This window comes from Schistocerca gregaria, chromosome 1, assembly GCF_023897955.1.
Source record: "Schistocerca gregaria isolate iqSchGreg1 chromosome 1, iqSchGreg1.2, whole genome shotgun sequence".
Lineage (NCBI taxonomy): Eukaryota > Metazoa > Arthropoda > Insecta > Orthoptera > Acrididae > Schistocerca > Schistocerca gregaria.
This window is the reverse complement of record NC_064920.1, coordinates 596,959,746-596,981,514: the sequence shown is the minus strand read 5'-3', so window position 1 is coordinate 596,981,514 and position 21,769 is coordinate 596,959,746. Positions and strand designations below refer to the sequence as shown.

At 42.6% G+C, this 21,769-nt stretch overlaps 1 protein-coding gene across 1 annotated transcript in view; it reads right to left on the bottom strand.

Annotated features, from left to right (window-relative positions):
- LOC126358228 (uncharacterized) overlaps nt 1-21,167 on the bottom strand; it is a 230,950-nt gene extending 209,783 nt beyond the window's left edge. Inside the window, exon 1 of the mRNA XM_050007530.1 lies at nt 21,069-21,167. The gene's annotated coding sequence lies outside the window, so the exon portion shown is untranslated. The remainder of the gene's footprint in view (nt 1-21,068) is intronic.
- Nucleotides 21,168-21,769: the final 602 nt, after the last annotated feature.

Below are 21,769 nucleotides of genomic sequence, written 5' to 3'. Positions count from 1 at the left end.
TTTCTCTGTGCCAGTGGACCACTGATTGTCTGATGCTTTCTGTACATATCCTCATGTAAAAAATCGACCAATATGCTGCATTACGAACAGGTTACTACATCCACAAACAGCAGATTTTATCTTCAAGAATAGTAGTTACAGGTCTGAATGCTCAATTGTTGACCAAAACCAATATTACGTTAGTAGTTACGATAATTTGTGCCCTAGCGTTGTGTAAAAGGAACAACGATTCTGTGTAATGTGTAATTTATGCTAAATGTCTAACTCCACAATAGTCGCTGTTAATAGCTGTCAGGATACAGTACTCTCAAAATTTTTTAAATTTCCGTTTTCCAATGGACTGAGGTGAGAAAAGTCATGGGGTAGGTATACATACACAACCAGAAGACGGTAGTATAGCGTACACAACGTACAAAAGGGGAGTGTATTGGCGGATTTGTCATTTGTTCTCAGGTAATTCGTGTGAATAGATTTCCGATGTGATTTTAGCCCCACGACGGAAATTAACATATTTTGAACTCGGAATCATAGTTGTAACTAGTCGTATAGGACATTCCATTTTGGAAATCGTTAGGGAAGCCGTATTGCGAGAGGCACTGCGACAAGAGTGTGACTTCTTACCACGAACAATGCAGTGGCAGACGGCCTTTAGTTAACGACCGAGATCAGCAGAGTTTGCTTCGAGTTGTCAGTGCTAACGGGCAATCAGAACTGCGTGAAATAACCACACAAATCAATGTGGAACGTACGGCGAACGTAACCGTTAGGACAGGACGATGAAATTTGGCGTTATAGGCTATCGCAGCATACGACCGACAAGAATGCGGTTGCTAACAGCACGATACTCCCTACAGCGCCTCTCCTGGTTTCGTGACCATATCTGTTTGACCTAGACAGCTGAAAAACCTCGGCCTGACCATACAAGTTCCGATTTATAATGGTAAAATCTGATGTGCTTCTGACTTCATGAAGCCAAGTCATAAAGGCACAGTACAAACGGGTGGTAGATTCGTAATGGTGTGAGTTGTGGTTGGACTGCGCCCTCTGGTCCAACTGAACACGTCATTCACTGTAAATAGTTATTTCAGCTACTTCCAGACCATTTTCAGCCCTTCACAGACTTCATGTTACCATGTAAATGAGCCTTGTTAACGGGCCACCTAACACAAATCCCTTCGATTACGGAACATAACGGAGAGGTTAGTTTGTGCACAAACTCCTGCACCATCAACACTTTCCCAATTATGGACTGCTATAGAGGCAACATGGCTCAATATTTTTGCAGGGGATTCCCAACAATTTGTTGATTCCATGCCACATCGAGTTTTTGTACCACACCGGGCAAAAGCAGGCCCGTCACGCTATTAGGAGGTATCCAATGACTTTTGTCATCTCATTGTATAGTGAACAAAGACGCAATAGTTTATTGTGATTTTCAGTATTTGACGTACTACCTACATAGCAGTAGGACCACACGTTTTGTAACACTCATGTCCAAGTGGAACGTACCAAGAAGGGGAGTTTCACACTTGGTCTTTGGGTACCAGATTCTCGAACAGACATTGCATTCGGCAATGATGTCCATCACTGTTATTATCATCACCATCTACTTATACATCTATATCTACATGGTTAGCCTGCAATTCATAATTAAGTCCGTGGCAGAGGGTTCATTCAACCACCTCTAGATTACACCTCAACCGTTCTACTCTCGAACAACGCGCGAGAAAAACGAACATTAAAATCTTTCCATCCGAGCGCTGCTTTCTCTTATTTTATAATGATGACCATTTCTCCCTACGTAGGTGGGCGTTAACAAAATATTTTCACACTCTGAGGAGAAAGTTGGTGATTAAAATTTCATGAGAACGTCTTGTCGCAGCGAAAAAAGAGTTTGTTTTAATGACTGACACCCAAATTTGTGTATCATATTCCTTATACTTTCTGCCTATAACGCAAAACTACCTGCCATTCTTTGAACTTTTTCGATGTCCTCCGTCATTCCTATCTGAACCGGATCCCTCACCGCACAGCAATACCCGGAGAAGAGGGCGGACAAGCTTAGTGTAAGCAATCTCTTCACTAGAGCTGTTACATTTTGTAAGTGTTCTGCCAAAAAATTGCCATCATGGGTTTGGTTTCCCACAACATTATCGCTGTAACCGTTCGAATTTAAGTTGTTCATTATTGTAATCCCTAGGTATTTAGATAAGTTTACAGTTGCAGACTTGCGTGATTTGTCGCGTAACTAAAATTTAGCCGTTCCTTTTTATTGCTCATGTGGATGACTTCACACTTTTCATGATTTAGAGTCAATTGCCCCTTTTCACATCACACTGATACCTTATCTAGATCATTTTGCAACTCGTTTTCATCATATGTTGACTATACACGATGGTAAATGTTAGCAGTATTTGCAAACAGTCTAACAGGACTGCTCAGATTGTCTCCAAAATCATCCCTGTAGATCCGGAACAACAGAGGGCCTATAAAAGTTCTTGAGGAAAGCCAGATTTTACTTCTGTTTTACCCGATGATTTTGCGTCAGTTATTGCGAACAGTGTCCTTTTTGATAGTAAATCACGAATCCAATCACATAACTGAGAGGATACTCTATAGCCATACAATTTAATTAGAAGTCGCTTGTGAGGAACGGTGTCAAAACCCTTCTGGAAATCTAAAAATTTCGAATCAGTTTGACGTCCCTTGGCGAAAGAACTCATCACTTCATGGGATTAAAGGGGTAGTTGTGTTTCACTTTCTGAATCCGTGTTGGCTGGATGTCGATAAATCGTTTTCTTTGAGGTGATTCATAATGTTCGAGCACAGTACCCGTTCCAAAATCCTGCTGAAAATCGACGTTAGTGATTGGGTCTGTAATTCAGTGGATTATTCCTATTTCCTCTCTTGGATATTGGTGTGACTTGTGCTCTTCCCCAGTCTTTTGGTACGTATCTTTCCATGAGCGAGCGGTTGTATATGATTGCTAAGTATGGAGCTACTGTATTAGAATTTTTTGTAAGTAACCTGACTCGTGTACAATCTGGACCGAAAGCCTTGCCTCCTTCAATGTTTTAAGCTGCCCCGATGCACTGATGATATCTGTTTCTAAGTTACTCTTGTTGGGAGATGTTTTTTATTCTAATTCTAGAGTATTTACGTCGTCATCTTTTGTGATAGAATTTCAGAAAACCGTGTTTGGTGACTCTGCTTCACTGGCGCTGTCATCATCAATTACATCGCGCAGTGAAGGTATGGACTGCCTTTTGCTACTGGTGTACTTCCCATGCGACTAGAATCTCTTTTGGTTTTCTTCCAGAAATTGAGACAGTGTTTCGTTGTGGAAACTATCAAAAGCATCTCTCATTGAAGTTCGCACGAAATTTCGAGCTTCTGTAAGACTTCGTCTATCTTGAGGATTTTGCGCTCTTTTAAATTTGGCATGCTTTTTTCGTTGCGTCTACTACAGTGTTCTGACCTGTTTTGTGTACCAAGCGGACCTTTTAATATAGTATAAATCTCTCAATAGCCATTTATACTATCTCTTTGAATCTAACCCACATCTACACTTACACAGTCAAATTGGAAGAACTGGCGACTGTTAGGAAGGTGTGAAGTAAATTTTTATCTGCATTTATAAACTGATACATTTTGCGTTTATTTTTGGAGGGTTTGGATGTTACAATATTCAGTCTAGGTACATCAACTTTGTGGTCACTAATCTGTCTTATTTGGTCGTGATTATTTGTTGATAAGAGGTCAAGTATATCTTCGTAACCTTTCATACTTATAGTGCGCCCCTTAACTAGCTTTTCAAAATAATTTTCTGAGAAATCCTTCAGTAAGATATCGGGCGACGTTTTATGTCTACCACTGACTTTAAAAGTGTATTTTCGCGCCAACATATCGAGGGGAGAGTGAAGTATTCACCAACTGTAACTGTATGAATGGGATATCTATATCTATTTGAAATTGTACTAAAGTTTTCTTTGAACTGTTCAGCAACTGTGCCATCTGAGACAGGGGGGGGGCGGTAAAACGAACCAGTTATTAATTTATGACGGTTGTCAAGTATAACCCCCCAGCTATACTAAATCAAATTAACTATCTACTTCAATCTCACTACAAGGTAAACTACTTCTGACAGCAGTTGGGGGTGACCAACAGTATGTAATTTGTCCTTTCTGAACACCTTTAGGTCCTTTGTAAAAGTTAAGGCTGAACTTACTTCCGGCTCCAGCCAGTTTTCCATACCTATGACAATTAGAGATTCAGTACTTTCTATTCCTGATTGGAGCTCTAGTTCTTTTCCAACACAGCTACGACAGTTTTCCTGCACTTTCTTGAGACTTTCTAACCTAAGAAACTGTCCAGTCCTCTTCACATATACCCTTCTAGCCTGCGTGTAGTTCACTCCTCACCTATTTTGCGGAACCCAAAAACCCGCCATCCTATGGCGCAGTTCGAGGAGTCTGCAACCTACCCGGTCTCAGAACCATCTAAGCTTCATTTGGTTCAGTCGACGGTGCTACAGATGGCGACCTCTGCCTTCATATCGCAAGCAAGTTTGGAAGTCTTTACTACTTCAGCTAACCACCCGAAACTAGAGGGAATTTCTTCTGATCCAAAGTGACACCTATACATGTGATCTACATATGGATAAATAGACAGTGGTATACTTTGTGGAATCGAAGCATACTGTTTCTAAATGTCATTTCGAGGTATTTTTTGCAAAGCCTGAAAGACATGCTGGGTAAGTTTATGATGAAAATTGCTGCCTGGTGCCTGATTGAAAGTGTACTCTCCCCGTAGCATCCCAGCCATGCTCCATGGACGAAACGTTAGAGGGACAGACAGACCAGACAAGGATTCGTACATGCATCAAGGCGTCTGTGACGTGAACTCCAGTGTGGGTCTTGCATATGCAGTCACACATGCAATATGGTAACTGGTCATGAGAAATGTAGCAACTGGGTTTACTATTTTTGCCACAAACTGCCGAGCATTCTCCATTTTTTCACCAATCATCAAATCAATCCGGTGGCCCCTTATGTGATGATTAAAGAAACGGTACGGTATGGGTTTCGAGATTCTCTGTTTCAAGTGGGCTGTCTCCACGTCGTCTACAGAGACATTGACTTCTATGGGACAGCCACAAACAAAGTGAAATTCACCGCTCAGCACCATACAGAACCACTGTCTATACTAGGTGACTGTCAGTGCAACATATAAGTATCTGTTGTCTGTACTATAGTGTAGGCGGTAAGGGAGGCATAGCAGCTTCAGATCTCAACCGAGCTCCCAGTAATCTGTTCCCGTCGTTTCCAAGGGTTACTCTGCACTCGAATTTCTGGCATTGTCAGCCATTTATTTGTCGGAGCCAGTCGAACAAATCCACGGTTTTCCGGTGGTGTACATCATTATCACCATCATCATTTAAGACTGATTATGCCTTTCAGCGTTCAGTCTGGAGCATAGCCCCCCTTATAAAATTCCTCCATGATCCCCTATTCAGTGCTAACATTGGTGACTCTTCTGATGTTAAGCCTATTACTTCATTCTTAACCGAATCCAGGTACCTTCTCCTTGGTCTACACATGAGTCTCTTGGGTAACCTTGCTTCTCCCATGCGTGTAACATGACCTCACCATCTAAGCCTGTTCGCCCTGACTGCTACGTCAATAGAGCTCATTCGCAGTTTTTCTTTGATTTCCTCATTGTGGACACCCTCCTGCCATTGTTCCCATCTACTAGTACCTGCAATCATCCTAGCTACTTTATATCCGTAACCTCGACCTTATTCATAAGGTAACCTGAACCCAACCAGCTTTCGCTCCCATACAGCAAAGTTGGTCGAACGATTGGACGGTGCACAGATAACTTAGTCTTGGTATTGACTTCCTTCTTGCAGAAGAGAGTAGATCGTAGCTGAGCGCACACTGCATTAGCTTTGCTACACCTCGCTTCCAGTTCTTTCACTATGTTGCCATCCTGTGAGAATATGGATCCTAAGAACTTGACCCGTCCACCTGTTCTAACTTTGTTTCTCCTATTTGCCAATCAATCCGTTTATATTTCTTTCCCACTGACATTACTTTTGTTTTGGAGATGCTAACCTTCATACCATAGTCCTTACATTTTTGATCTAGCTCTGAAATATTACCTTGCAAACTTTCAATCGAATCTGCCATCACAACTAAGTCATCCGCATATGCGAGACTGCTTATATTGTGTTCACATATCTTAACCTCACCCAGCCAAGCTATTGTTTTGAACATATGATCCATAAATAATATGAACAACAGTGGAGACAGGTTGCAGCCTTGTACAAGGAAGTACAAAAATACTCAGGAAAATTCAGGAACACGGAGATACAAGTTACGTAGGAATGACATAAACAGAAATTGAAGGTAATCCAAGGCAAAATGGCTGCATGGAAAATATGAAGAAATGGAAAAAGGAATGTTTGTCGTCAGGACTGCCTCAAAATACAGAAAAATCAAAACATTCTTCGGTGAAACTAAAAGTAAGGGCGGTGATATTAACAGTGCAATGGCAGTTCCATTGTTAAAATGCAGAGGAGAGATCCGATAGGTCGAAAAGATACATTGAAGGCCTCTATGAGAGGGGAAAACTTAGCTGATCGCGTGTTTGAAGAGGAAGCAGTCCAGAGAGAAGAGACAGGGAATACAGTACTAAAATCAGAATTTAAAGGGGTTTTTGACGACTTTAGATCAAATAAGGCCAGACGGAGCAAGGAAGATATCAAGAGCAGTCTAGCACTACCAAATAGGGAATTCCTGGCCGTCAGAAGACTGCTAGTATCAAACTGTGGTCTTAATTCGAGGAGTAAATTTCTGAGAATGTACGTATGGAGTACAGAATTGTATGTTAGCGGAACATTGACTGTGGGAAACTCGGAACAGAAGAGAACTGAAGCCTCTGAGACGTAGTGCTACAGAGAAATGCTGAGAAATTGGGTGACTTGTAAGAAAAGGAATGAGTAGGTTCTCCATAGAACCGGTGAGGAAAGGAACGTATGGGAAACACTAAAAAGAAGACTGAACAGGATGGCAGGACATGGGTTAAGGCATCAGAGTAACTTCAACCGTACAGATGAAAAGGTTGGCACAGGTGTGAAATTCATGGCGGGTCATATCAAACCAGAGAGAATACGAACGACTAAAAAAAAAAACCTTCTCATGGACGGATCCGTGCCTACTTTTCTTGCCACAGTGTTGTCTTGCATCCATTTCGCCACCACTCTCTGCAGTCACTGCACTACAGCCAAATACCTCTGCGATCTGTCGGCGTGATACTCCGATGTCCCTCGTGCCAATGATTCGACCTGTTTCAAAGTTCGAAAGACAGATATAGGCCGTATGACTGCGTCCTGTAGGTATTCTGTGTTGTAACCTACACCTTAAAAGTTACAGTAACTTTTGACACATCCAATAGCCATAATCAACTCATATTTGTCTTCATTTGTAGAGATAGTTTTCTGTTGAAAAAACTGAAAATCAACTCGCATAAGGATGAAATTTCAGTCGACATATACTACAGTAATGGAAATGCATGCGTATTAATTCGAAAGCATTCAGTCACGGTTTTCATCGTGTAAGACTTCCCATTTCTATCGTACTGAAGGATTAAGCACACGCATTTAATCGCTTTCTGCTTCCTACGTAAATTTTGCCTACAAACATGTAGCACTCCTATCAAATGTTTACTGTCCCATCCCGTGTTAATCTAAAATATCTAATTCGGCTTAAGTAAATGGGTGCCATTACTTACATGACTTCGTGATGCTGTCAGATTATCAGTTCACCAACTGCCATATCAGTAACACTGGGAGGCTCAGAATACCTGCCCGTGATCGAGAACCACGCTTTGTCGGAAGATAGGCTTTACAAAACGCGCTACACACCTGCTAGCCGCAGCGGCGTGGAAGGCGGGCGACCACCCAGTCACGTTTTCTTTCACAGTTCTGCACCACTGCACCGATAGTCTATCTGACGTCCACCCAGCGAATAATAAATAAGCCGTGAGTAAAGAGCCTACGACTTTGCATGCAAAACAGCTCGGTCCACCGGACGAAGGTCAAGGTCTTCAAAGCAGTCTCTACATTAACACTGCTTGTCTTCCCGCTGGGTTTATTTACGCGATGCCATTTGAGAGTACTACGAAAAACAAAGTATCCCGTTCGTTATACAAAGATGACTGTGGACACAATTCAGTTGCATCTGTAGTGAAAGAAATTGATATCTAGATGAGAAACATAGCGTTCCAAATTTATAACCAATGGTTGTTTAAATATCACAAATACAGTAACAGTGACGTTAACGAAAAACGCGGTGTTATCGCGATATTTAGGAACATTCTTGTAAGAAATCCCTCAGGAAACTCTCACAATGGGTGACTACGTATATTTCTGAACTATTTTTAAGAGATGCTATATAATTTCAGTATACTGGATAAGCTTTCTAATCAATGATTGTTGTCAGCTGACAAGTGTGTGCAGAGACTAAGTTGTGTTTCTTCAGTAACTACCCCCCCCCCCCCGACCCCCCCATTTTGAAACCATGCATGACTGGACCAGAAAGCTCTAGCCGAACCCAAGATACGTATTATCGTAAAGAGCATTTGTAAGATACCACCACTACTTCCTCCGTAATAATCCCCATAAGAGAAAACCAGATCAGATTCACAGGTTCAAATAATCATAATTGCCTCGGTTGTAGTTAAGAAGTGAGTTCTCGGGCAAGTAGCCAGGTGTCAGCGGCAAAACACACTGCTGGTCGTAACAACAACAACGTAAGGAAGAATAGTCAATATGAAATTATACCTGCTGTGCGAATGCAGTGGAGGAGGAACAATACATCATTCAATTTGTTCATGTTTCTGGTATATACAGGGAATTAAATTTAATACACAGAGCTGTTGGTCTTCGCAGCAACGATTGCTCTAATCCGAATGGGTATCGAGTCTAACAGATCTTCGGTAACTGACAGGGATACGTCATTCCATGCTACTTCAGCTCAGTCCCATATTTTAGCTGTCCTATGAGCTGGCGTTTAGTGGTGTGCCAATCAATCATCAACTCAACATAAGACGTATTCAATCGGTGACGTATCTGACGAAGTTGGTGGTCAGCGTAAAAGTCGAACACTGAAGTTAGGTCAAGATAGCACAGGCAATAAGAGGTGGTATTGCGTTATTTTGTTGAAAGATAACATCATAGAGAACTCGAAAATATGACAGTCGCCAATCTTGAAACGTCAGAATTGTGACATTTGCTGACCAAATTGCTGGCTATGTGAAGCAGAGGAGACCGTGTTGTTCGCCCAGTGTCACACCACATCGTCACACCATGTGCTGGACCTCTATGACGTTATCGAATGCAATCTGACGAGGCTCTCTTTTGAGCCTCCACATGCGGATATATCCATCATTATTCTGTTCGCAGTACAGCTAATCATGTGCAAGACGTACATGATACCACATTTGGCGCACCGTTGTTGCTATGGCTTTCTTTGCTGCCGCATCAAGAGGCGTTGCAGCAACAGTCGCTGTAGTGGCACCCATAGCGCCTCAGACTCATCACACGTTATGTGTCGATATCTATCTCACTATGGGAGCCGAGTTCCTGATTCAATTCCTGAACAGCATAGGAATACCGTGAATCGATGAACTGACTTCTCGACAGGCAGCGATCCTGCCGCTGTCAAATTCAGACATGTGCTGACAAACTTTTCTCTTCCTTACATAAGGCATACTATTATCTCCTCACAAACACCAACATTCATTTGAGATTTGTGAATGAGAAATCTGCTGCGTAATCTTCCCTTACTTACAGAATCTAGCTGATGTTACTCGTACCTAATTTGTGCGGTTGTGCTGAAATACAAATCATTTGAACTGCCAAGTACTGAATTTAGGATATGTTTGAACAGCACCAGGATTCTGGAAGCAAACGTTTTGCTTAAAGTTCAAGAGACTCCATCAGTGACACTCTACTGAAGAAAGACGTCACGTCAGAACTAATCATGATATCAGATTCTTTAAAACGGAAGTACTCTTATTTGGAAGCCCTCATTACGTCACCATGCCCAGGTAGTAACAATTAACGTGACGGTGTTCAGGGGCCCTGTACCCAAAGACGGTGTTCCTGCAACAGAACTATTTCTGCGCACAGGCAAGTAAGTTTGTTTTCCTTTTTATGATAATTTTTACATTGGCCAAAGTGGTACATACGGACGCGTGTTTTTGTCGTTGCTTCGAAGCACTGTTTTGGCGGAAGAAGTATCACGGAATGCCCTATGCGAATGAGGTTAAATTTAGAACTAGCCGATGACAACACTAAGAAAGATGTTTGCGACTGGAATAAAATAAAATATAAAAAACTTGTATTAGCAGCTTTACTAGACTACATGTCACTAACACTCCGTGATTGCTGAGTCTGACCATGTCCTGCTAACTACACCAAAGAGCCAAAAAAACTGGTACACCTGGCTAATATCGTGTAGGGCCCCAGAGAGCACGCAGAAGTGCCACAAAACAAAAGTTGCGTAGACTCGACTAATGTCTGAAGTAGTGCCGGAGGGGACTGACACCATAGACCATGCAGGGCTGCACTTAATCCGTAATAGTACGAAACTGTGGAGGTCTCTTCTGAACAGCACGTTGCAAGACATCGCAAATATGCTCAATAATGTTCACGTCCTGGGATTTTATTAGCCGGCGGAAGTATATAAATTCAGTAGCGTGTTACTGGAGCCATACTGTAGCAACACTGGACGTGTCGGATGTCTCATTGTACTGCTGGAATTGCACAAGTTCGTCGGAACGCACAATTGACACGAATGGATTCAGGTGATCAGACAGGACGCTTACATTCGTGTTACCTGCCAGAGTCGTATCTAGACCTATCAAGGGGTCCCACATCACTCCAACGGCACACGCCCCACACCACTATAGAGCTTCGACCAGATTGAATAGCCCCCTCCTGACATGCAGGGCTAATGGGTTCATGAGGTTGTCCCCATATCTGTAAACGCCCCTCCGCTCGATACAATTGTAAACGAGACTCGTCGGAGCCGGCAACATGTTTCCAGTCATCAACAGTCCAATGTCGGTGTTGACGGGCCTAGGCGAGGCGTAAAGCTTAGTGTCGTGCAGTCAAGGGTACACTAGTGGGCATTGGGCTCCGAAAGCCCATATCGATGTTTCGTTGAGTAGCAAGCACTCTGACACTTATTGATGACCCAGCATTGAAATCTGGAGCAATTTGTGGAAGGAATGCACTTCTGTCACGTCGTTGGTCCCGTTCTTGCAGGATCATTTTCCGGCCGCAGAAATGTTGGAGATCTGATATTTTACCGGGTTGCTGATATTCACTCGTGAAATGGTCGTACCGGAAAATCCCCACTTCATCGCTATCGCGGAAATTCTGTGCCCCATCGCTCGTGTGCCGACTGTAACACCACGTGCAAACTCACTTAAATCTTGTTAATTTGCCACTGTAGCAGCACTAACTGATCTAACAACTGTGCCAGACACTTGTTGACTTGTATAGGTGTTGCCGACAGCAGCGCCGTATTCTGCCTGTTTACTTGTCTCTTTATTTGAATACGTATGCTTATAGCAGTTTCTTTGGCGCTTCAGTGTGCAGTCACACACACACACACACACACACACACACACACACATAGGTGTTGCCGACAGCAGCGCTGTATTCTGCCTGTTTACTTGTCTCTTTATTTGAATACGCATGCCTATAGCAGTTTCTTTGGCGCTTCAGTGTGCAGTCACACACACACACACACACACACACACACACACACACACACACACACACACACACACACACACACACACACAAACATTCACAACAGTTCCGCAAATGCCCTTCACGCACGAACCAAAATGCCATGGTATGTTAAACTCTTTACCGGGAGACAAATCAATCTACGTTTTAAACTGTGTCAAATGCTGGTGTTGTGTCCCATGTCAGCAATGAGGCGTATTGGTTCTTCATATGATGAACTTCACATATCATTGATGTTTTCACTCATACAACAAAGGGGACTGCCTTGCCTTATCATACGTCCGCATCGTCCGTCCTGTTCTAGACATCCTCCGAGCTTGAATATTGCGATTTTGACGAATCTTAATGTATACTGAGAACGATATTTCTCGGGTCAACATTATTGTGTAAAAGTTTTTATACGTTCTTGCTGCCTGAAGTTAAAAAATAGTCTCGTATTTTAGGTGATGGCCCCCACGTAACGAACAACTGAATATAATGACTGCTACTATCATGGAAGTAATTGATAAGGCAGTGGCATCACTATGCCATCTTACCAAGGATCGTATTGATTTCTGCGAGCCTAGTGGCTCGTGGTACAACTTAAAGAATTTGCAAATTTTTCTGTAAGCTTCCATTCAACACTAACACTACATCACTTTCCTGGTTAAAGTTATTGTTGTACATTCTGATTTCTGTAGCCCCCAGGACGAGAGATTCGCTGTGCAATGATGAACGGGACATTTTTATCATCAATGATAATTTGATGTTTACTCCTGAGGTTGTGTTCAGCACCCGTTGGTTTTTCTAAACAAACGGTTTGTTGCAACAAATGATTATATTTTAATGCCACATTGGTGAGCTTCATAGCATTCTGAAACTGCAAGGATTAACTCATACTGTTGCTTCTGTGTCGAAGGAAGGAAGGAATATTAGGGTGGTGCAAGCTCTGAGCTGCAGGGGCTGGAAACTCCGAAATAAATGCATGTTTAACCCTAAATGAAGACGCAAGCTAAGCTTGCTAGTTGTGGTGTTGTATCTGACGACGAACAGCACATGTGCAACGTACTTAATACGTCAAAAATGTCAGTCGTGTTCAGATCAGAGTGTTTTTTGATTGTGAGTGCATTATGTCAGATATAAGTGTGTTGTGACGGACTGTCACTGAAGAGAACTGCGGCAAAAAATTAGACGACTACACCTGCAAAAGTCATAGCAGAGCTGACTGTAACACTTGCGAACGCTGTTAGCACCAAAACAACACGAAGTGAGCTTCATAAGCAAGGAATTGCTGGGCGAGTTGGAATTGCGAAGCCACTCATCTGTGACGTAAATGACTGTAACGGGAAAACCTGGTGCCGAAACTATAAAACCTGGACTACGGAGCAATGGCAGAAATTCACTTTGGTCCGATGTGTCTTGTTTCTGTTTACAACTTGTGATCGAGTTTACGTCCGAATACTGGAACGTGGTTGGGGTTCACTGATGTTTTGGACAGCGACAAAGCGGTATTTCATGAGCTATACTGTTACACTGGAAGATCGTTTTACTGTCAAGGATTATGTGACCATTTTGGCTGTTTCCCAGTGGTGGCGCTGTAGACAGGAAGGAAGAAAGATCAGGCTTCAAGGTCTCGTCGACATTGCGTCGTTATAGACGCGGCACAGGGGTGAAAAGTTTTAAGGTTGGGGAAGGAAATCGGTTGTGTCCTTTCAAGGGAGTCATCCCGGTATTTGCCTGAAATCAGACACGTTGGTCTGGATGGCTGGAAGCAGATTTGAAGAGTTGTCCTTCTGAATGCTAGTCCAGTGTGCTATCCACTGCGCCACTTCGCACGTATGTTGATGCTCTGTTCCAAGACCACAGCGCCCTTATTCACACAGCTCGCATGGTCCAGGACAGATTTTGTGAGCACGAGGATGAAGCGTCGCCAGCCCTCGCCACAGTCACCATATCTCAGTACTATTTACACTTGAAAACCACAGGACCTGTATTTACCCACTGCGAGACGATTGGAAGCTGCTTTCAATGAAAACAGTTTTTCTACACCGTATTAGACATGGTAATGTTTTCTGCCTCATATGTTTCTATAATTCTGTCAGCGTGGTGTCGATCGAGTTGCCATCATTTTTTGCTCTACGAAAAGATCTAAAACTGGAAGCTCTCCTTCCGTCCCCTCCTCCATAGTGACGTGGTGCACGCCATGTATATACAAGCATCAAAAAAGTTTTGCATCACCTCTGTTCCGAGAGTTCCGGAATCTGTACAGAAAATTTGAATAGCGGTTAACATAAACATCATTTTTGCCCTTTTTATTGCTCGTGAAAACCACACATTGCGTGTTGTACCACCATACAGCGAGACCTGCAGAGGTGGTGCTCCATATTGCTGTACACACCGGTATCTTTAATACCCAGTAGCGCGTCCGCTTGCATAGATGCATGCCTGTATTCGTCGTGGCATAGTACCCACAAGTTCATAAAGGCGCTGTTGGACCAGGTTGTCCCACTCTTCAACGGCGATTCGGCGTAGATCCCTAGGAGTGGTTTGTGGGTCACGTCGTCCATAAACAGCCCTTTCACTCTATGTCAGACATGTTCGACAGGTTCACGTCTGGAAAACATGCTGACCACTCTAGTTGAGCGTTGTCGTTATCCTGAAGGAAGTCATTCACAAGGTGTGCACGATGGGAGCGCGAATTGTCGCCCATGAAGACGAATGCTTCGCCTGTATGCTACCGTTATGGTTGCACTATCGGTCGTAGGATGGCATTCGTACAGCTGTTAGGGCGACTTCTGTGACCACCAGGGGAATACGTCGGCCCCACATAATACCACCGCCAAAAAAACAGAGAACCTCCGCCTTGCTGCACTCGCTGGACAGTGTGCCTAAGGCGTTCAGCCTGACCAGATTGCCTTCAAACATGTCTCCGACGATGGTCTGGTTGAAGACATACGCGACACTCATCGGTGAAGAGAATGTGATGCCAATCCTGAACGGTCCATTCGGCATGTTGTTGAGCCCATCTGTACCGCGCTGCATGGTGTCATGGTTGCCAAGATGTACCTCGATGGACGTCAGGAGTGAAGTTGCGCATCATGCAGCCTATCGCGCACGGTTTGAGTCTAACACGATGTCCTGTGGCTGCACGAAAAGCATTATTCAACATAGTGACGTTGCTGTCAGGGTTCCTCCTAGCCATAATCAGTCGGTAGCGGTCATCCACTGCACTCGCAGCCCTTGGGCGGCCTAAGCGAGGCATATTATCGACAGTCCCTGTCTCTCTATATCTCTTCCATGTCCGAACAACATCGCTGTGGTTCACTCCGAGACGCCTGGGCTCTTCACTTTATGAGAGCCCTTCCAGGCACAAAGTAACAATGTGGATGCGATCGAACCACGGTAATGACCTTATGAAACGTCCCCTTAGAAAAATTGTACACGACTGGTCTATGTGAAACGTCCTCTTTGAACAATTATACACGAATGTGCTTAAACTGAAACACAATATTTTTTAGCGCAACGCAATCTGACTTTCAAAGATCCCTACGAAAGAATGGCCCTGACTAACAATAACCTATACGTTTCACAAATCACTTACCTCACAAAAATCTTCGTTACTCAAGCTACTGCAATACAGCGAGCGCCACTACTGCCAGCTAAATATAAGATTCAAACTACTGAAGGCACTAACTACTGATAAGCATAGTTAGCAAATGAAAGATTTTAATAGAGAACAAACAATGTATTTACCTCACTAGTCATAATATATATAGCAGTTCATGACACCAATTCTTACAAATTTCAAAACTCCGCCATCTCTCTCCCCACGTCCACCACTGCTGGCGGCTCACCTCCAACTGCGCAACGCTACGCGCTGTTAGCATCCAGCTGCCGCTGCACAGCACTACAATGGCAGACAACAATGCAAACTAAACACAGACTGCGCACAGCACAGCCAGTGATTTTTCATACCGAGCGCTAAGCGGCGTTGCCAATAAGAAAATCTAAACAGCCTACTTACAACCTTCTAGGTATGGTTGAACTACAGTCAACACGAGCTGTGTAGCTGCTTCCTGGTGGAATGCCTGGAACTGTTCGGCTGTCAGACCCCCTCCGTCTAATAGGTGCTTCTCATGCATGGTTGTTTACATCTTTGGGTGGGTTTAGTGACATCTCTGAACAGTCAAAGGGACCGTGTCTGTGATACAATATCCACAGTCAACGTCTATCTTCAGGAGTTCTGGGAACCAAGGTGATGCAGAACTTCTTTTGATGTGCGTATTTTTGAAATCTCCGAACAGCTTCGACGGCTTACGATATAAAAATGTTATCGATATAAAGGTAGTTTGGCCAGTTCGTTTCTATTTGTCCTACAAGACGGAACTGATAACGAAAGTTTCAAATAGCATGTCTGATAACGTTACTTTTGTTACATAAATGAATAACAAGATGCTGAAATATATGGTGCCTCATCTACTGGAACAATAGACTTACGAAGGCTGATGTAGAGATGCTGATTAGTCGGTGAATATTACGGATAATATTACGATGGTACATGACAGAGTATTCACTTCCTTAAGTATGAGATACATATTCAATCTCAGAAATGAGCATTATTAAATTCAGTTGTCAAATGAATGATGTAACAAGTTAGTATGGGGCAAGTCAGTAATTCGTGAGTTCTTGTACCCCTATCACAGCTCTCTGCTTCAATATCTATATTTCCTTAAATCGATTGGGTAGGGCACGGGAGATTTTCTTTCAAATTGTTCTACAATTCGGGTTTAGTCGCTAATAGCTGCTCTTCTTTCCCTGCTCTTCTTTCCCTACTTTGTTTTCCAACCGAACCAGTTTCAGTAAGATGTAGGGGGTACATTAGCTTGTCCAGGTATTCATTCAAATATAGTTCCAGTTTCGAATCGAATATACAAACATTTAATTGGAAAACCAGCAGGTTCTCGGCTACCTGTTTCGTTATACGTTAAATGTTTTGTTAATCGCCTGCGGCTGTGCCTCCTCTGCTAATGACGACCGTTGCGATCTCAAGGCCAGGCCATCGGCCGTCGGCTGACGCCTCCTAACGACCCTGCCGCAACAGCAGCGGCAGCGGCAGCATCGAAAACACTGTGCGCGGCTACACGCCAGGGTTCACCGCCGGCCGCATGCGAGGGTCACGCACATCGCGCCGTCTGCTACGCTCGGCGTGCAATTACTCTACGAGCGTATCGTGGCGGGGTTCTCCGGCAGCGAGGCCAAGCTTCACGTGCAGGCACACATGACGTCGTGCACCTCTGTTCACCACTCGGAAATAGCAACGAAATATATAGTTGTCACATTTTCAAGGGTACGGTACTGATTGGCTCCTGTTCTATAAATTTTCAAAATGCGCTTTGTTTTCGTCGTAAACACATTACAGGTCTATGTACACTTCCAATGTTTCTACAAAGTCTAGCTAAAGGCCTGACGTTGATTCTGGAAATCCTCTATCGTACTAAAGTGTAGGTGCTGTCTACGAGTATGCTACACACCAACAAATCGGCTCACAGAACTCTTGGAAATCGGTTTAATAGGATCAGTTCATCGTTGAAAGATTCGATTTTATATTTTCTGTAATTTAGATGTCAAAAAAAGTGGCACTTATCTTGAAACAAAATTTGTCGTAACTAATTTCTGTTGAAAAATGTGTTTTACTCCTTATCTCATATGCTTGTAATTGGAGGATAGGATCGTTCGATCATCTTCAAGATAAATATGGCGCAGTTTGAACTCAGTGTTCCCTTTATTAACTGTTGCGAAAGAAGTAGCGGATTCTAGATCTTTACTAACATGTTGTGTGATTACGTTGTCGATAATCATCTCAAACAAAAAATTTACGTACAGGACGGGACTCCAGTTTTCTCCTTTGAACGTAATAAAGGCAACACGAAAACTTGCTGTTAACAATAGTGAATGATCCTGATGGTAATGTTTTCAGCTGTTTTTCATACTCTTTACATTCAGATAAAATGACAATTCGATTATGTTGCAGAGATATATATGTCTATACCATAATAACAGATTCCAAAATTGTAATCAATGCTGCCTTTTGCGAAGTACAGAAATTTTAACCTTGCACTAGTTACATGCCTCTCGATAAATTCCGGAGTTCTTCCATTTTTGTTTAATTTTATCTGTTGCTTCAAGAGGTAAAAATAGTTACTTTACAGCACAGAGGTAAAAATTATCTGTGGTAGTCACTTATAACTTCATTTTTTTTTAAATGTGGTATATTGCTGCACGTCTAGTGTCGCAGAGCAGGTGGTTCGAATTGATTTCTGCCATGTTTCTTGAACACGTTTTAAAATTATTAGTTTTTCAATACCTCGTGGAGCCATGCAAGTAATCTGAGCTCTCTTTGTCTCTCTTTCTATTGGTTTTATGCCGTCCTTCATCGTTTCCTGTACTTTAGTAATATTTTCTTCTATACGCATTCACCATTTACAACATCCTCCGTATTTTACTTGGCTTACTTATGAGACCCTACATGTTTTATCTTCAGTTTCTTCTCCCATTCCAAGTCATATGTTTCTGAATCGTATACGAAGTAGCTGTCTCACCAGTCGCCCATGTTTTTCACGTAGTTCTCCATTATTCCTACTATCCCCTGCTTTCATATTTATTTGATTGCTCAGTTGTTAACGAATTGTAGAGTATTAGTAATATAGCACATGAAACCCAGTCGAATTCTTTCATATGGATTTTACTGAAGTTACTTGTGATTCGTAGGTTCGTTCCCTTGGTGACCCCTTTTCTGATGAAACTATGTCTGGAAATATACTTCAACGAACCCTAAATAAACTTGAAATCGCTACTTTTAAGTTACCCCCTCCTATTTTTGAATGGAATGATGCTTGAATCACAAGCACAAGAGAAAGTGTAGAATTTTTAAACACATGTGTGTCTCTGGAAACATTCAACACGCTAGCATAGACAGCGTTACCTACGAAAGTATGCTTAATTTGTGCCTAATGATAAAATGAGCTTTGAAAAATGTCACAGTTACCAAAATTACATATTCTGTGAGTTTGAGACGGATTAAATGCTGCAGGTTATTGTGCACCTCTGTTCGATGGAGAGCAGAACACTGCCTTTTAAAGTGGCTGTTTTCTAACTTTATTTAGCTAGTAAACAAGAGTTTTTCCTTGTCGTTGCACTGAATGATTACTTTCCAAACACATTGCATCGAATATGATCAAACGCATTTCGATCACACTCCTGCAAGCGATCTTGATTAAAATTCCGTTATTTACTGGCAAGTTACCTCTTCGGAACCACCTTACGACTCGAAAGTCACCGCCGCATTACGAAAGTTCGCACAATCGAACTATGAAGACCTGCCGCACCAACATAGAAACGTTGACCAACAATCAATAGTGCCCAGCTATATAAAATTAGAATTTAAATTTCAGCTGCACTGCTATGCTGTCAATGCCTCCATCTCAAGAGCTGTTGTTCTTCGGTATTAATCGTAGAAATGCTTGCAACCCTGTACTGATGTTCTTGTGGTCATTCATAGTGACTTCAGAAGGTTCTGATTTGATGTTTAAGATGTTTAGCTGCCAATCAGAAATAGAATAACAGAGAGACAAGCGTTTTCTGCATCACAGTGACATTACGTCATGCAAATGATATTCTAGACGCGTTTGCGACACAACTTTCTATTCGGAAGTAGCACTGCGTTACAATTAGAAGAAAGTTTTCTTGAATATAGACACAACACGAATAGTATTCCGCAACCAGTGCATACGAGTGAATGAGACTGACACACACTTCTCCACAGGCACGCAGAGAGAGAGAGGGGGAGAGAGGGAAGAGAGAGAGAGAGAGAGAGAGAGAGAGAGAGAGAGAGAGAGAGAGAGAGAGAGAGAGAACGTAATGTAAACAATGGAAATTACAGGTGTTGGGAGAATCTCAGTTGTGGTTTCAGTTGCAAAATATTTTTTAAACATTTTTAAACTATCGCACAATACTTTTTGCTGTTAATTATAAGTTTCTACATTTTTCTGTATCGACTTTCCCCAACATATCAAAACTATAAATGTAGTGGCTGACATCAGACCTCGCTGAAAGAAAGAAACAATTACAGTTCTTGAATTTTGCACAATTTTACACCTTTTTGTGACACGCTGTGTAAGATCAATGTGAAGACGTCGTGATAAGAAATATGAAAGCACTGTTAATATCCTTCGCATTGCATATTAACGAAACCCACTATCGCAAAATCATTTAACAGTTAACAATATGCAGTTTTACTCCGGGTCTACCCTGTAGTAAAGTTCTAATTGTAAAAACGCTCTGTCGTTAGTGTATTTACACGTCGCGCTCTATGAAACGCTTTTTGAGATAAGCAGCAACAAGCCAGCGTTGATTCAGAACGTTAGTTATGTCACAGATGTGTATGCATGCTATAAAGCTTAACATTGTGAGCTGTTATATTGTATTGATCTTGTATAGTTGCATGCACAAAATAACACATTTCATAATGGTAGACGTGCCATAATGATAGCGGAATGATGATTTACCTAAATGAGCGACCATTAGACGCATCCATCCATGTAACAGAGAACGGCGCAACGGATTTCCAGCGACAACAATAATATACGGTCCCACCTGTTTGCTACAGATTCCCTTTACGCAATACATTCGTAACAACGGAAAACAATGTAATAATGCCTACAAATACGTAAGAAATGCATTTAAAAGTCCGTGATATATTAAACGTATGTAAAAGACCGAATTTCTAACCCAGACACTTGTCTTTCACTGGCAATACTTTTTTGCAACTACACTATCCACACACCAATTATCCCTCCGCTAATACATTTCTCCAGCCTTCCGAACTCTGTAGTAGCTTTCTTTCGTACTTCGTCCGACTAGATCCTCGAATAAGAGGATATCGCGGAAATAATTGATCCACATACAGTGGTTGTATACAGAACGTATATTTTCATTACGATGAGGCCCAGAAAAAGTAGTCATGTGTTAAATATGTAATATCTTGTACATTAATCACATGAAGAGAAATAGTAATTACACAGTGTTACATAAAGTAGTCAGTGCTGCAACTGTAGTCATAACGCACATGCACTGGACTGAGCTCCATGTCGTTAATAAAAAAACGTGGTATAAATAATTATTGAGAAATTGATGGAGTGAGACACGGATACTCGGGCCGCTGAGATCGCTACAAGCAGCGAGAGGCGGGTGGTGGCTGCCTCACCTGGTGCTCAGCCGGCGGATGTCACTGAGCGGCGTCCGGAGCTGTCGCTGTCGCTGTCGACGTCGCTGTCGGGTGCTCCTCTCCGCGGCCGGAACAGCCACTTAATGTCTGCGCCCAGTCGCGCTAGCCAGGCGCACGCCGCTGGCCACACCCTGCCCCCGCCACCGACCTGTGGTTCGCGCCCGCCCGGGGCAACCCGCTGGTGACTCCAGTGCTGTGTCGGGATAGGACCTGATTCGCCATGAGTACGCAGTCAGCGCGATCGTCAATGAAAAAGCCATTACAACCGTCTAAAGGTCTCCAACGATGGTAAACAGAACTATACGAAGTATTCACAGGGGATTCCCCTTTTCTATTTAAAATAAAAAAGTGAACAAGCTTGTCTCTAAAGATAAATACGTATCCAATAGAACATCCTTGAATTCAAAAACTGTAAATGTAAAAAAAATAATTAGCTCTATTTTGCCATTCACTGGAACTGGAAGTACGATAGTGCAGTGCCTGTACTGTTCAGAATTACGATGCAAAAAGCAACTTTTCATCGTGATTCAGAATAACACAGGCACTGCAATATTGTATTTATCCGCCGACTCCCGGCTTTCGAGTAAACTGCCTTACCTGTACGAAAACATACGTAGTGCAGCTTTTAGACGCATAGTTGACAACATATGGAATCTTGGGTCTGGCGGTGCGTCGCACAC